Here is a 14,016-nt window from a genome sequence, read left to right on the forward strand (position 1 = left end):
GCTTCAGACGCAGCAACTTCACTTTGTTTACATTCCAGTAAAAATCTGTCCCCCCTTCATGGATCACTGCCTTGCTGTGGCGAAGGGGCTTGAAGAACTCAGAGAAGCTATGAACTACGCCGAGCAGGGCACACAAGATGAACAGGTCATAGTGGAGAGTTTCGACCAAACGTGATCCACCTGGAGGAGGAACCGGCAAGCCACTCCAGTATCCTTGCCAAGAAAACTCCATGGACAAAGACAACAGGCATATAAAAGTTATGACGCTGGAAGATGAGCCCCTCAGGTCGGAAGGCGTCCAACATGCTACTGGGGAAGAGCGGAGGGCAAGTACAAGTAGATCCAGAGCTGATGAAGCGGCTGGGCCAAAGCTGAAAGGACGCTCAGTTGCGGATATGCCTGGAAGCGAAAGGAAAGTCCAATGCTGTAAAGAAAAATATTGCATAGGAACCTGGAATGCAAGAACCATGAACCTTGGTATGTGGGTTCACACACCACAAAGCTCCAAGTTAGGCAAACGTGGTTTGTATGGTATCTTTCTAGGATATCAGAAAGGTTCTTACAGAGTAATGATGACGGACACTAATACAGTAAGGCTCACTAGAAGTGTTGAGTACAATGCCAAGTGGAGGGAGAATGTGGGAATTTTCCAATGTTATCCTGATGGCACTGAGGAGTCTGAGGATAAACAGCAGCAAAACCCCACACCCACTGATGAAGGTTCTGAATCTGAAACTGAATCAGATGATTCAGAGGATTTCAAGAGTGCTAAGGGCTCTCTGCGACCCTCTGAAGACTCAGATCAAGAATTGGAGGAAGCACTGTTCACTATAGGCCACTTTTCTCCTAAGCAAGAAAAGGAGAGCGTTGAAGACGTACGTCTAATTCACAGGTCTGAAAGAGCCGCAAAAACCTCCAAAGAGATTTGCTGATGAATTTGCTAAAGCAGCAAAAGCTGTAACTGCTGTTAATAGCTCCAAGAAGGTATTTGAACCTTCAAGCTTCCAAGAGATCCAGGCTTTGAACTCGAAGGATGCTGAGCCATGGTTAACTGCCATGAAGGCTGAGCTTGATTCCTTAGAGAGGAACAAAACATGGGATCTAGTTCCAACAGTTCCAGGGATGAAACTGCTTGACAGCAAATGGGTCTTCAAAGCAAAGACAGATCAAAATGGCAAGGTAGTCAGACACAAAGCCAGATTGGTAGCCAGAGGTGTTTCACAGGTACCAGGAGAAGACTATCACACGACCTACTCACCCACCGTGAAATATGAGAGCATTAGGCTTATGCTCAAACTTGCTGCAGAAGAGAATCTACACGTTTCTCATCACGATGTGAATATAGCATTTTTGTATGGAACCTTAGCTGGATCACTTTATATGCTTCCAACTGATGGCGTACAGGTAAAACAGGGATTTGTTTCTTCTCTGAAAAAGTCCCTATATGGTCTCAAGCAAAGTGCACGATGCTGGCACTCGAAACTCACTGAAGTGTTGTTTTCTCTAGGTTTTCAGCAAGGTAAAGCTGATCCATGTTTATTTGTCAAAGAGGAAGGGCAAAAGAAGCTGTAATGCTAGTTTTATGTTGATGATATTCTTTTCTATTGGAAGGATGTTAAAATGTACAATAGCGCCCTAGCTCAACTGAAGGAGCACTTTAACATGAAAGATCTTGGTGAGGTAACCAACTACCTATCTCTGGAAATAGAGAGAGACCGAGATGGTAATATTTTAGAACACCAGTCACAGAAAATTGCTGATGTGTTAACCAAACTGAACCTGATGGATGCTAACCCTGTAGACACACTGATGACAACAGGTTATCAGGTAGATGATACTGAAGAAGCATTTTCTGACACTACACTGTACAGAAGTGTGCTAGGCAAACTAAGCTTCATTGTCAGATGTTCAAGACCTGACATTGCAGTTAGCCGTAACTTGCTAAGCAGGCATGTCAACAATCCTACCGTTAAGGATTGGAAAGTTCTGAAACGCATAGCACGCTATTTGAAAGGCACTATGCACTACAGACTGAGATGCACTACAAAAGTCTGGCGGTCTTGAGATATTTGCTGATGTGAGTTTTGGAAGTGACACTACAGACAGGAAAAGCACGTCTGGAGTTTGCTACATGTACAACCAGGGTCTATTTGATTGGTTGCTCGTGCAGGAAGCAAACAACAGTAAGCTTAAGTTCTTTTGAAACTGAACTGAATGCACTGTCTTATTCACTGGTGGATTGTGAATGGTTGTTACAATTGTGTAAAGACATGAGAATTCCTGTAAAGTGTTCAATCCAGGTTTATCAGGACAACAATGCATTTTTTTTGGCAATTGAAGCTGCAACATGCTAGGGGATGTGTTCAGAAAGGACTCGTAACAGTGTCCTACATGCCAGGTAATGAAATTCCTGCTGATTTATTTGTTGGTTGTTTGCAGTATGGTAACGCTGCAGAGAGCTTGCTGGGGAGACCATGCATTAAAAAGAAAGGACTCAAAAATAACTTAAACAAGGTTTTAATAAGAAAAACAAAAACTCCTTTTACACTAAGTACATTAACAACCAAACCAGACCCAACCACCAACCCATCCCCCAGGGTAATGGGAGAGCTAGGTGCTGCTCCTTATATACTACACCCAAATGCTGACACACCTTAATCAAATACAACTCAGCAGCACCTGCTATGTTTCACAGCTGTAAAGCTGGGTCTCGTTATCTTGCTCTGGCCCCTTAAAGACATACACAACTGGTGGAACAATGATGAACCTTTACATTTAAATAAACCATTCAACATTTCCCCTGCGGTTCATCATTGTGGAACAAAAACATAAAGCATATTTTGTACATGTCTTTCATGTGTAACCTTTGGAAGTGCTTTAGTAAAAATGTCCGCAATTTGATTGTCACCTGGAACATATTCAAATACAATGATTTCGTCAGCAATTAGTTTCTTTACAAACTGTAAACGTAACCTTAAGACTCTAGTGCGCTGCGTATTGGTCTCTGAACACAGGATAGCAAGTCCGCTCTGCGAATCAAGGTAAACTTTTACTGGTAGTGTTACTTGCATCTGTAGGTCTGCAAATACTTGCAGATACCATTCTACATCACGAGTGGCCTGAACGCATGCACATAATTCACTCTCTGTTGTGGAGAGACAAATAATGGTTTGTGTCTGGGACTTCCATTCAAATGGACAACCGTTATAACAAAACACCATACCAGACACACCCCTGCAATTATTTTGTTCCACTGCATGAGATGCATCGCAGAAAATTTCAAAACCTTTGTCAATACATGTTGTAAACTGCAACCTATAATGTTTGGTGTGTTTAAGGTACATTACCACTCTCTTAAGAGCAGAGAAACATTGTGTAGTAGGCTTTTCCACAAATTTTGCCAGAAAGTGAAAAGCATAAGTTATATCTGGTCTTGAGATTCTTTGAATGAAATTTAGCTTGCCTATAGCAGAACGATACAAAGTTTTGTTAGGAAATGGCTTATCTTCACCTGTAAAGGTGAAACCACACACCATAGGCGTTTCCTTCCCATTTGCATTTTCTAAACATAGCATTTCAACAAGATCATCAATTTTTGCAGTTTGATGAACCAGAAAAGATCCATTTTTGCCTTTCTCAATTTGCATGGATAAGTAATTTTTAGCTATGCCTAATTCCACCACATCAAATTTTTTCTGTAACTGTGATACTACCAGTTCATATTCCTGTTTAGTTTTTGTAGAAATTAACACGTCATCTACATACACACATATTTTTGTTACAGAGTTTGCCCTTTCCTTTATGAACACACAGTTGTCTGCCTTTCCTTGTGAAAAACCAATATCCAGCAATTCTTTTGCTAAAGTTTGGTGCCAATTCCTTCCACTTTGGTGCAGACCATAAAGGGATTTATTTAATTTGCATACCAAACCTTCAGCGGCGTCTATGCCTTCAGGAACACGCATAAAAATTTGTTCTTTTAAATCTGCAAACAAATATGCAGTTTTTATATCTAGGTGATAAACAGAATGTCCACGTTGTGATGCATCTTTTAACAAAAGCTTAACTGTTTCATATTTTACGCTTGGTGAATAACACAAATCATAATCTTCGCCTGGAATTTGTTGAAAACCCCTAGCAACTAGTCTTGCTTTGTACCTTACAACTTCATTTTTGTCATTCATTTTAACTCTATAAACCCATTTTGAATCAATAAGTCTCATATCTGGGGTTTGTGGTACAAGAGACCAAGTGTTATGCTCTTTTAAAGAAGCTATCTCAGAGTTCATAGCTTTATACCAATTTGCAGCTTGTTGCTTAGGTAATTTCTGAACATCATTGTAGCTTTTTGGCTCAAAAACTGCCTTATTGGCATACACAGTATTAAAATGTTCATCTGCAAAACGTTGTGGCTTCTGTCTCTTTCTATCTGAACGTCTCAGTCCGGAAGGAGAGTCAGACTCCTCAGACTTAATGGGACTAAGTGGACCACTAGTTTCAGGTTGTAAATCATTGTCAGATTGAAGAGATGCCTGTAAGCTAAGCTCACGGTCAGAAAACTCAAGAGAATCTAACCTCCCCTTGGGTGCCTGTGACTTTAAATCATCAAACAAATCAGATTCAACAGACTTTTTGTCTTTTTCCATTAATTCAGAAGCACCATTTCCTGCTGCTGCTGCTTCTTCCTCTTCTTCCTCAGTATTATCTATACCATCAGTATCTTGGAAGACAGCAACTCCATTCCAATTTACAGTTTGTATCATGCTTCTGGTAATATGAAATTTGCCAGTTGCTGGTATGTAAATTCTGTACGCCCCCTGCTGGTAGCCCATTAATTTTCCCTGGACACTACGTTCACCCAATTTCTGCTTAGCAGGATAATGCATAATTACATCTGAACCCCAAATGCGTAGGTATTTCAGATTAGGGCATTTTTTAAACAACTTCTCATAGGGGGTGACATCTAAACCAGAATGATAACTGCGATTTCTAACATAACAAAAGGCATTGAGCGCTTCAGCCCAAAAGACTTTGGGCAGATTAGCATCGTGCAGATAAGTTTTAACCCCTGCTTGCAGGTCACGCTGCACAACTTCAACAAGCCCATTTTGCCAGGGACTTCGGGGGCAAGATAACTCATGAGTAGTCCCCTGCGCTTCCAGGAAATTCTCAAAATCCTCAGAAACAAATTCTCCACCCCAGTCAGAAAACAGGTTCTTAATAGGTTTGTTAAAGTGCATTTTTACCCAGTTGCAAAAAACTTTGTACTTCTCAAATGCTTGGGACTTCTCAGCTATTGCATAAGCCCAACAATATCTACTATACTGGTCTATCAGGGTAAGCCAGTACATAGAACCTCCTAATGATGGTGGGAGTGGCCCAACTAAATCACAATGTACACGCTCAAATGGCTCAGTTACTTTCCTATCTGAGCACCTACCCTTGCGTGCAACCTTAATCTTATTCTTGCAACAGGATAGACATTGCATAAAGAATTTACATGGTTTTAAGTTGAGGCCATCAACAATATTCTTTGTCTTAATTACATCAGCAAAATTCAGGTGTCCCAGAATTCTGTGCGCCTCATGGACACACCCGGAATGTGGCCTTACATTCCTCAACCCCTGGCTTGACTGTGCTGCTCTGCAATTTATAGGCGATTGGGAGTAGGTGCGGAAATACAGTCTATATAAACCATCAGATTCCCGGGCATATAATAGACGTTTGTTCCCATAAAAAAACTCACACATTGACTTTAAGAAATGCACAGTTATGCCTTGACGAGCAAAACACCTTACTGATAATAAATTGTCCACTGACGGGCAGTAAATGCAGTTCACTATTGTAATGTTTAAAGAGTCAAGTTTAACGGTACCCCTGCCAAGCGACTGCAAGACTTGTGAATTGGCTAAATGTACATTACCAATTTCCTCTTCGAAAGAAATAAACAAGCTTCGATCGTTGCAAATATGCTGAGATGCTCCTGAGTCCACAACAAAAGACTTCCACTTGGCACGTTTAAGTCTTTTACGATCTGTTGTCCTAGCATGGAAAACTCGCGGCTCGTTTCTGTCTCTACTATATGATGTCGGCTGCTGGGCTGACAACTGTGACTGACGAACAGAAACAGGCTTGGGAGTACTTTGCTTTCTTTTGGATCTGCAGTCCTTTGCAAAATGTCCTTGTTTATTGCAGAACCAACAACGCTTTGCAGCTTTAAATGCAGTTGTATCACCACAGGTTTGCATATGGCGTTCCTCATTCTTTCTGGAAATAGGAGTGCTTATGGCACAAGCCTCCCTTCTATCCAACTCGCCCATTAATCTTGCCGTCACCCCTTCCACAGTTAATTGTGCTGGTGGAACAGCAGATATCTGGCTAGCTATACCATCAAAGTCCTCATTAAGGGAACAAAGAATGATAAAAACATACTGAATATCAGGTATGTCCATGTCCCTTCGAATTAATTCGCCGCGTATTGCCTCCAGACGTCTCAAGTGTGGTGCCAAATCACCACCAGGCTGCAACTTCGTATGGTACAACTGCTTGAAAAACGTCAATGCAGATGCTGACTCTTTTCTAACATGCACTGCTGCAAGACTGTCCCACATTTCTTTGGCAGTTTTCTTATTTCTTATATAGACTACTTGCTGGTCACTGACTGCCAAATTAATTATCGCCCTGGCTTTTGCATCTCCTTTTGACCAAGCATTAGTCACAGGGTCAGGAGGGTCATCAGTTACATAGGTCCATACTTCTCTAGAGGTCAAAAGCGCCTCCACCCGAAAAGACCATAAACTATAGTTCTCATCTGTTAGCTGTGGGAAGACCAGAGCCTTCTCAGCTTCAGGAACCCTGTCAACCATTCTGGAACTCTTCCAGACCCACAGAACTACGCTAACAGGAGAAGGAGTTTTCAAACCTTTCTCAGAGTCCAAAAATATGCAGTCATCCACTCAGCAGCTGGGCCCATAACCAAAGATGTTGGCTGTTTGCAGTATGGTAACACTGCAGAGAGCTTGCTGGGGAGACCATGCATTAAAAAGAAAGGACTCAAAAATAACTTAAACAAGGTTTTAATAAGAAAAACAAAAACTCCTTTTACACTAAGTACATTAACAACCAAACCAGACCCAACCACCAACCCATCCCCCAGGGTAATGGGAGAGCTAGGTGCTGCTCCTTATATACTACACCCAAATGCTGACACACCTTAATCAAATACAACTCAGCAGCACCTGCTATGTTTCACAGCTGTAAAGCTGGGTCTCGTTATCTTGCTCTGGCCCCTTAAAGACATACACAACTGGTGGAACAATGATGAACCTTTACATTTAAATAAACCATTCAACATTATTGTCCAAGGTTGTTCCAAGTGATCAACACTGTACCTATGTACAGAAACTGAGTTTCTACTGATATTGTACATGACACACTGCCCAGTGGTATTCACAGAAAGGGGGAGGATGTTGGTTTCTGTGTGTTGCCACTGTGTAGTGCTTGGAGTCACAAGACTCTGTTTACATTCCAGAGATTCCATACTGTTGGAAGTCTCACGGAAGACGGGAGATGGATGTGATGTTACTGTTTCCTGTTCCTTTGTTTTTCAGTTGCTCTCTGCTCTCACAGAGAGAGGATGTATTTCTTTTCTGTCTGCGTAGCTTAGCAATAAAACTCTTAGCATGTAGCTTATATTTCTCGTCACTTCTGCTGTTTTGAAACTCTGCATAATGGGAATGTGCTTGGAGCCTTATCAAAGGCTCAGGTCATTAATCACGTCGGAGGGCGATTCCAGAGGAGTCGCTCGGTCGAACGCAGGTTCCGACAGTCTGACCATAGCCAATATATTGACAAGCTGGAACATGTGCAGAGGAAGGCAACCAAGATGATCAAGGGTATGGAAACAAAGACTTCGGGGGAACAGTTGGAAGGAGCTGGGTATATTTAGCTTGGAAAAGAGGAAACTAAGAGGAGATGTGATAGCCATATTCAAATATCCCAAGGGCTGTCACATGGAAGATGGCGCAAGCTTGTTTTATGGTCTGGAGGGAAGGACTCGAACCAATGGCTTCCAGTTACAAGAAAGGAGATTCCAACTAAATATCAGGAATAACTTTCTGACTGTAAGAGCTGTTCAACAGTGGAACAGAGGTTGTGGACTCTCCTTTCTTGGAAATTTTAAAGCATAGGTTGGATGGCCATTTGTCATGGATGCTAGATGCTTTAGTTAGGGTTGCCATATTCCCAATGGTGAAAATCTGGACAGAGTTGTTGAGTTGTTGTTTTTTCTTTGGATCAAAGTTGCTGAGCTTTTCTTGGGAACATCTCTCTTTTGGTGGGCTTTTCTTAGATTTTTTAGAATTTTTTTTTAAAAAAAATATCCCAACTTGCCATACCTTCAGGTTTTCCCAGACATTTTGCTGATTCAGCAAAGAATCGCCCAGACACCATTTTCTGAACAATTCCTGGACATATGGCAGCCCTACTTTAGTTGAGATTCTTGCATTGCAAGGGGTTGGACTAGATGACCCTTGAGGTCCCTTCCGACTTTACAATTCTGTGCTTCTATGAAATACTCTGGTCCTAGACCATGTACAGCTTCATAGAGAATAAACCATGGTAACTAGCCTAGGTGCTTCATCTTTTTGCTTCTTAAACATTTTAATTTTCTTGCAATGGCATCCAAAGCAGGCCTGTTTCTGATAAGAAGGGACAGTCTAATTTGTGCTGACTTGTCTGCTTACCCCAGAATAGGCTTCATGTTTGTTGGATTGGGTGGTGTTAATTAAAGTTAAACTTAATTAAACTCAGGGTAGAGCTATTGAAATTAATGGACCTAATTTCATTAATTTCAATGGGCCTATTCTGAGTAAAACTTAGGTGAATGTCCCCCCCCCCCGGTTTTTCCTTTCTTTTCTTTTTTTCTAGACTCTCAGGATCTATCAACCAGAGTCAGATGCAAAAGATACACATGATTTAAAGGGCATGTGTCTAAGTGCATTTTGAGCCTAGGGATTTGTTCTCAGTACAAGAACTGAACTAAGTTCACAGTCCTCCTGGTTAGCCTTCAGTTTTTTTTCATTTCAGCAGATTATTCATATGGAAAGAATAGTTGTTTGTTAAACAAACAAAACAAAACAAAACAAAACAAAACACCTTGTCGATCGACTGCAAGTCACTCAGAGATCTACCAGTAGTTTCCAATCCACCTTCTGACCGCCCCCTGTCTGTTCTGTAGTTACTCTACGTGGCAGTAGGGTGGGAGAAAGCCTTGAGAGTACACAGTGATAATGCGAAAAGCCTTGCCTTGACTCCACAGGAATGATTCTCTTCTCACTGTAAAATCTTGGCAGCTCTCCTCAGAGTGGGTGTTACTTGAACATAGAGTCTACAGCTAGAAAACAGTTGCAAAACCCACAAGTGACCCATACAGAGTCACTCACAAATGTGCATCACATGCCTATATTCATGTGCCTTAAAGTTGATCTCTTTTTGTCCCTTGTCAGTGTCATTTACCCATGCCTGTATGGAGGCTTCCAAACAGAAAACTATTGTTTTCTTAATTTAGAGTAGTCTGAGGAGTTATTTGGCGGGGCATTTAGGTTTGGGTCATGTGACTTTCTAGGCTAGCAGTGCTTAATCACAGGTCATACAGAATCTTTAATTGCTAGAAATAGTGGTACATTGAGGAAGCAGGCTGACTTGGTTTTGGTTAGTTGCACCCCCCTCTTTTTGCTTCTGTTGCTCTCTCCCCAAATATCTCTATTAGAATGAGCTCAAGTCTCAAAACTCCCTGGGGGTGATGGCTTGGAAGAAGAGAGACTGTGAAGCTGAAGCAGCTTTGGGGAGTTAATAATTACCCTCCAGGTATACAGAGTGGGTCTGGATGCTGCACGTCAGTGCCATTGAAAGCTGCTGTGTGGAAACTTTGATCTGCTGAGGGAATGTTGGCAAGGGCGGAAAGCTGGTCTCCTGCCAGCTGTGAAATGAAGAAGCAGATGGGGAGAAAGGAAGCCCCCAACCCTTGCTGGCCTATTCAGGATTTATTGAAAAGCATTATGTGTTTAAGAAAGCCAGGAAGCTAGATTACTGGAACTTGAAACCTTTATTGTGCTTGCCTAAAGGTTGTTACGGAAAAATCTAGGTGTGAGGCTGCTCAGTCACCCAGCTCATCGGGCAGAGCCCGCGGGTCCCTGCGGAATAAAGAAGGAGTCCAGCCACCAACCGGAGCAAATAGCTGTAGATCAGTTTATTGCGCAACAGGTTCAAAGAGGAATTTTGAACCCCAAGGATGGGGTGACAAAGACTTTTAAAACTTTCCCGCCATATCCCAGAATACAGTTCGTACAAAATCATTGCTACATCATTGCTACATCACTGACATGTCACAAAAGGGGAGGGGTAGACAGGGGTTACACTAGTTTAACCTTGGCAAACACGTCCAGACAAGTCCTTGGTACAAGATTAGCATAAGCAGACATGTCAGGGCAAGACTCAGGTATAAGATTAGCATAGGCAAACACCTCTGAAGTCCCACCACCCAAAGTACAATAGAACTTCCTTTGCATGTCAGGACCCCTTGGCAAGTCTGGTGAAGGGATTAGGCTTCCCTTGGCCAACAATCAGCTCAGCAATTGTCACCTCTGGAAACTTCCTGGGGTCCTTTTTCAAGGGGAAAATAGCTTTGGAATGGAGGAAACTGGCAAAGGAGTTGATTTTATATATATTTTTCAAAGCTAGGTAACTTCCCTGAGCTGTCAAGTTGAAAGGATACATTCAGGCATAATATTTGTAACATTTAACTTTAAAGATGTGCCCCCCCCCCGTAATTTCCATAACAAGGTTGAATGGTGAACTCATGATAGGCAGAAGGCGGTGCCTTGGTCCTCATCTTGACTTGGAGGCCATCAATGTAGCACCTGCAGTGCAGGAAGCCATGACCACTGCAATCTCCCCCACAATCCAGCCTCTGCATAAAGATTTCCCGTGAAGGAGAGCCCACCCCATCCTGAGGCAGGTAGTTCCACCACTGAACAGCTAATACAACATTAAGATTCTCCCAATGTTTGGCTGTAAGCTGTCTGCTACCTCTGATCGCTGGCTCTAGTCTTTCCTTCTAGAACAACCAGAACCAATCTGCTGCAGCTTCTGTGATTGATGGGGAAGCTCTGGTCCCCAGGGGCCACCTGCAGCCCTCCTTCTGACCCCCATGAATCTCCTCAGTACACCCTCCTCACTGGCTCTACTTAACACCTTCAGTGAGCTGGGATTTTGTTTGCCTGCCTGGAATGAGTCCTGAAGTTTAGATAGATTCCACAAAGCAGCTTTTACATCATGTGAAAGATTACATAAAATGCAAAAGTGAACACTTTTTATTTATTACATTACAGTTCTATCCCACCATCCAAAGGAGCCCAGTACAGCAGACAACAAGGCAATAAACTGAAACACAAAAATTTAGAACACCTAAAAACATTTTTTTATAAGCCACCTCTCCTCAAGGTATCATATCAACAGGAGTGTTTCAGTACCTCCTGATGACCAGGGAGGCAGGCAAACCTCACACTGGGGATAGAGCAATTTTGGGGAGCCCCTTTCCTGAAATTAAGGAGTTCGTAAGAACTGGCCTTACACACCCCTGATGTCAAAACCTACATTTAAAGCACTCTGATGCAGCAATAGTTATTTCTGGGAACTGTAGGAGACCCATTGTTCTGTTTACAGTGCAACAGTGGGCAGAGTTCCCTGTGAAAAAGGGGTTTGTTGCAAAACAGCCAGGCAATTGCAGCTCTTTCAGGGATCTCCTGAAAGAAGAGCAGAGGACAAGTACAAGTAGATTCAGAGCTGATGAAGCGGCTGGGCCAAAGCCGAAAGGTCGCTCAGTTGCGGATATGCCTGGAAGCGAAAGGAAAGTCCAATGCTGTAAAGAAAAATATTGCATAGGAACCTGGAATGCAAGAACCATGAACCTTGGTAAGTTGGATGTGATCAAAAATGAGATGGCAAGAATAAATATTGACATCCTGGGCATCAGTGAACTAAAATGGACGGGAATGGGCGAATTCAGTTCGGATGACTATCATATCTACTACTGTGGGCAAGAAACCCATAAAAGAAATGGAGTGGCCCTCATAGTCAACAAAAGAGTGGAGAAAGCTGTACTGGGATGCAATCTCAAAAATGATAGAATGATCTCGATACGAATCCAAGGCAGACCTTTTAACATCACAGTAATCCAGGTTTATGCACCAACTACTGGTGCTGGAGAAACTGAAATTGACCAATTCTATGAAGACTTACAACACCTTATAGAAATGACACCAAAGAAGGATGTTCTTCTCATTATAGGGGATTGGAATGCTAAAGTAGGGAATCAAGAGATAAAAGAGATAAAACTGGCAAGTTTGGCCTTGGAGATCAAAACGAAGCAGGGCAAAGGCTAATAGAGTTCTGTCAAGAGAACAAGCTGGTCATCACAAACACGCTTTTCCAACAACACAAGAGACGACTCTACACATGGACATCACCAGATGGGCAGCATCGAAATCAGATTGATTATATTCTCTGCAGCCAAAGATGGAGAAGCTCTATACAGTCAGCAAAAACAAGACCTGGAGCTGACTGTGGCTCAGATCATCAGCTTCTTATAGCAAAATTCAAGCTTAAACTGAAGAAAGTAGGGAAAACACTGGGCCAGTAAGATACAATCTAAATCAAATCCCTTATGAATACACAGTGGAAGTGAGGAACAGGTTTAAGGATTTAGATTTGGTGGACAGAGTGCCTGAAGAACTATGGATGGAGGCTCGCAACATTATACAGGAGGCAGCAACAAAAACCATCCGAATGAAAAGGAAATGCAAGAAAGCAAAGTGGCTGTCCATCGAGGCCTTACAAATAGCGGGGGAGAGAAGGCAAGCAAAATGCGAGGGAGATAGTGAAAGATACAGGAAACTGAATGCAGATTTCCAAAAAATAGCAAGGAGAGACAAGAAGGCCTTCTTAAACGAGCAATGCAAAGAAATAGAGGAAAACAACAGAATGGGAAGAACCAGAGATCTGTTCAAGAAAATTGGAGATATGAAAGGAACATTTCGTACAAAGATTACCATAATAAAGGACAAAAGTGGTAAGGACCTAACAGAAGCAGAAGACATCAAGAAGAGGTGGCAAGAATACGCAGAGGAATTATACCAGAAAGATATGGATGTCTCGTACACCCCAGGTAGTGTGGTTGCTGACCTTGAGCCAGACATCCTAGAGAGTGAAGTCAAATGGGCCTTAGAAAGCACTGCAAATAACAAGGCCAGTGGAAGTGATGATATTCCAGCTGAACTATTTAAAATTTTAAAAGATGATGCTGTTAAGGTGCTACACTCAATATGCCAGCAAGTTTGGAAAACTCAGCAGTGGCCAGAGGATTGGAGAAGATCAGTCTACATCCCAATCCCAAAGAAGGGCAGTGCCAAAGAATTCTCCAACTACCACACAATTGCACTCATTTCACACGCTAGCAAGGTTATGCTTAAAATTCTACAAGGTAGGCTCAAGCAGTATGTGGACAGAGAACTCCCAGAAGTGCAAGCTGGATTTCGAAGAGGCAGAGGAACCAGAGACCAAATTGAAAACATGCGCTGGATTATGGAGAAAGCTAGAGAGTTCCAGAAAGACATCTCCTTCTGCTTCATTGACTATGCAAAAGCCTTTGACTGTGTCGACCACAGCAAACTATGGCAAGTTCTTAAAGAAATGGGAGTGCCTGATCACCTCATCTGTCTCCTGAGAAATCTCTATGTGGGACAAGAAGCTACAGTTAGAACTGGATATGGAACAACTGATTGGTTCAAAATTGGGAAAGGAGTACAGCAAGGCTGTATATTGTCTCCCTGCTTATTTCACTTATATGCAGAATTCATCATGCGAAAGGCTGGGCTGGATGAATCCCATGCCGGAATTAAGATTGCCGGAAGAAATATCAACAACCTCAGATATGCAGATGACACAACCTTGATGGCA

The 14,016-nt window shown here is 42.3% G+C and overlaps 1 pseudogene; it reads left to right on the forward strand.

The window, feature by feature from the left end:
- The first annotated feature begins 572 nt into the window (after window positions 1-572).
- Window positions 573-13,492, forward strand: LOC128405995 (craniofacial development protein 2-like; annotated as a pseudogene).
- Window positions 13,493-14,016: the final 524 nt, after the last annotated feature.

This window comes from Podarcis raffonei, chromosome W (genome assembly GCF_027172205.1).
Source record: "Podarcis raffonei isolate rPodRaf1 chromosome W, rPodRaf1.pri, whole genome shotgun sequence".
Classification (NCBI taxonomy): domain Eukaryota; kingdom Metazoa; phylum Chordata; class Lepidosauria; order Squamata; family Lacertidae; genus Podarcis; species Podarcis raffonei.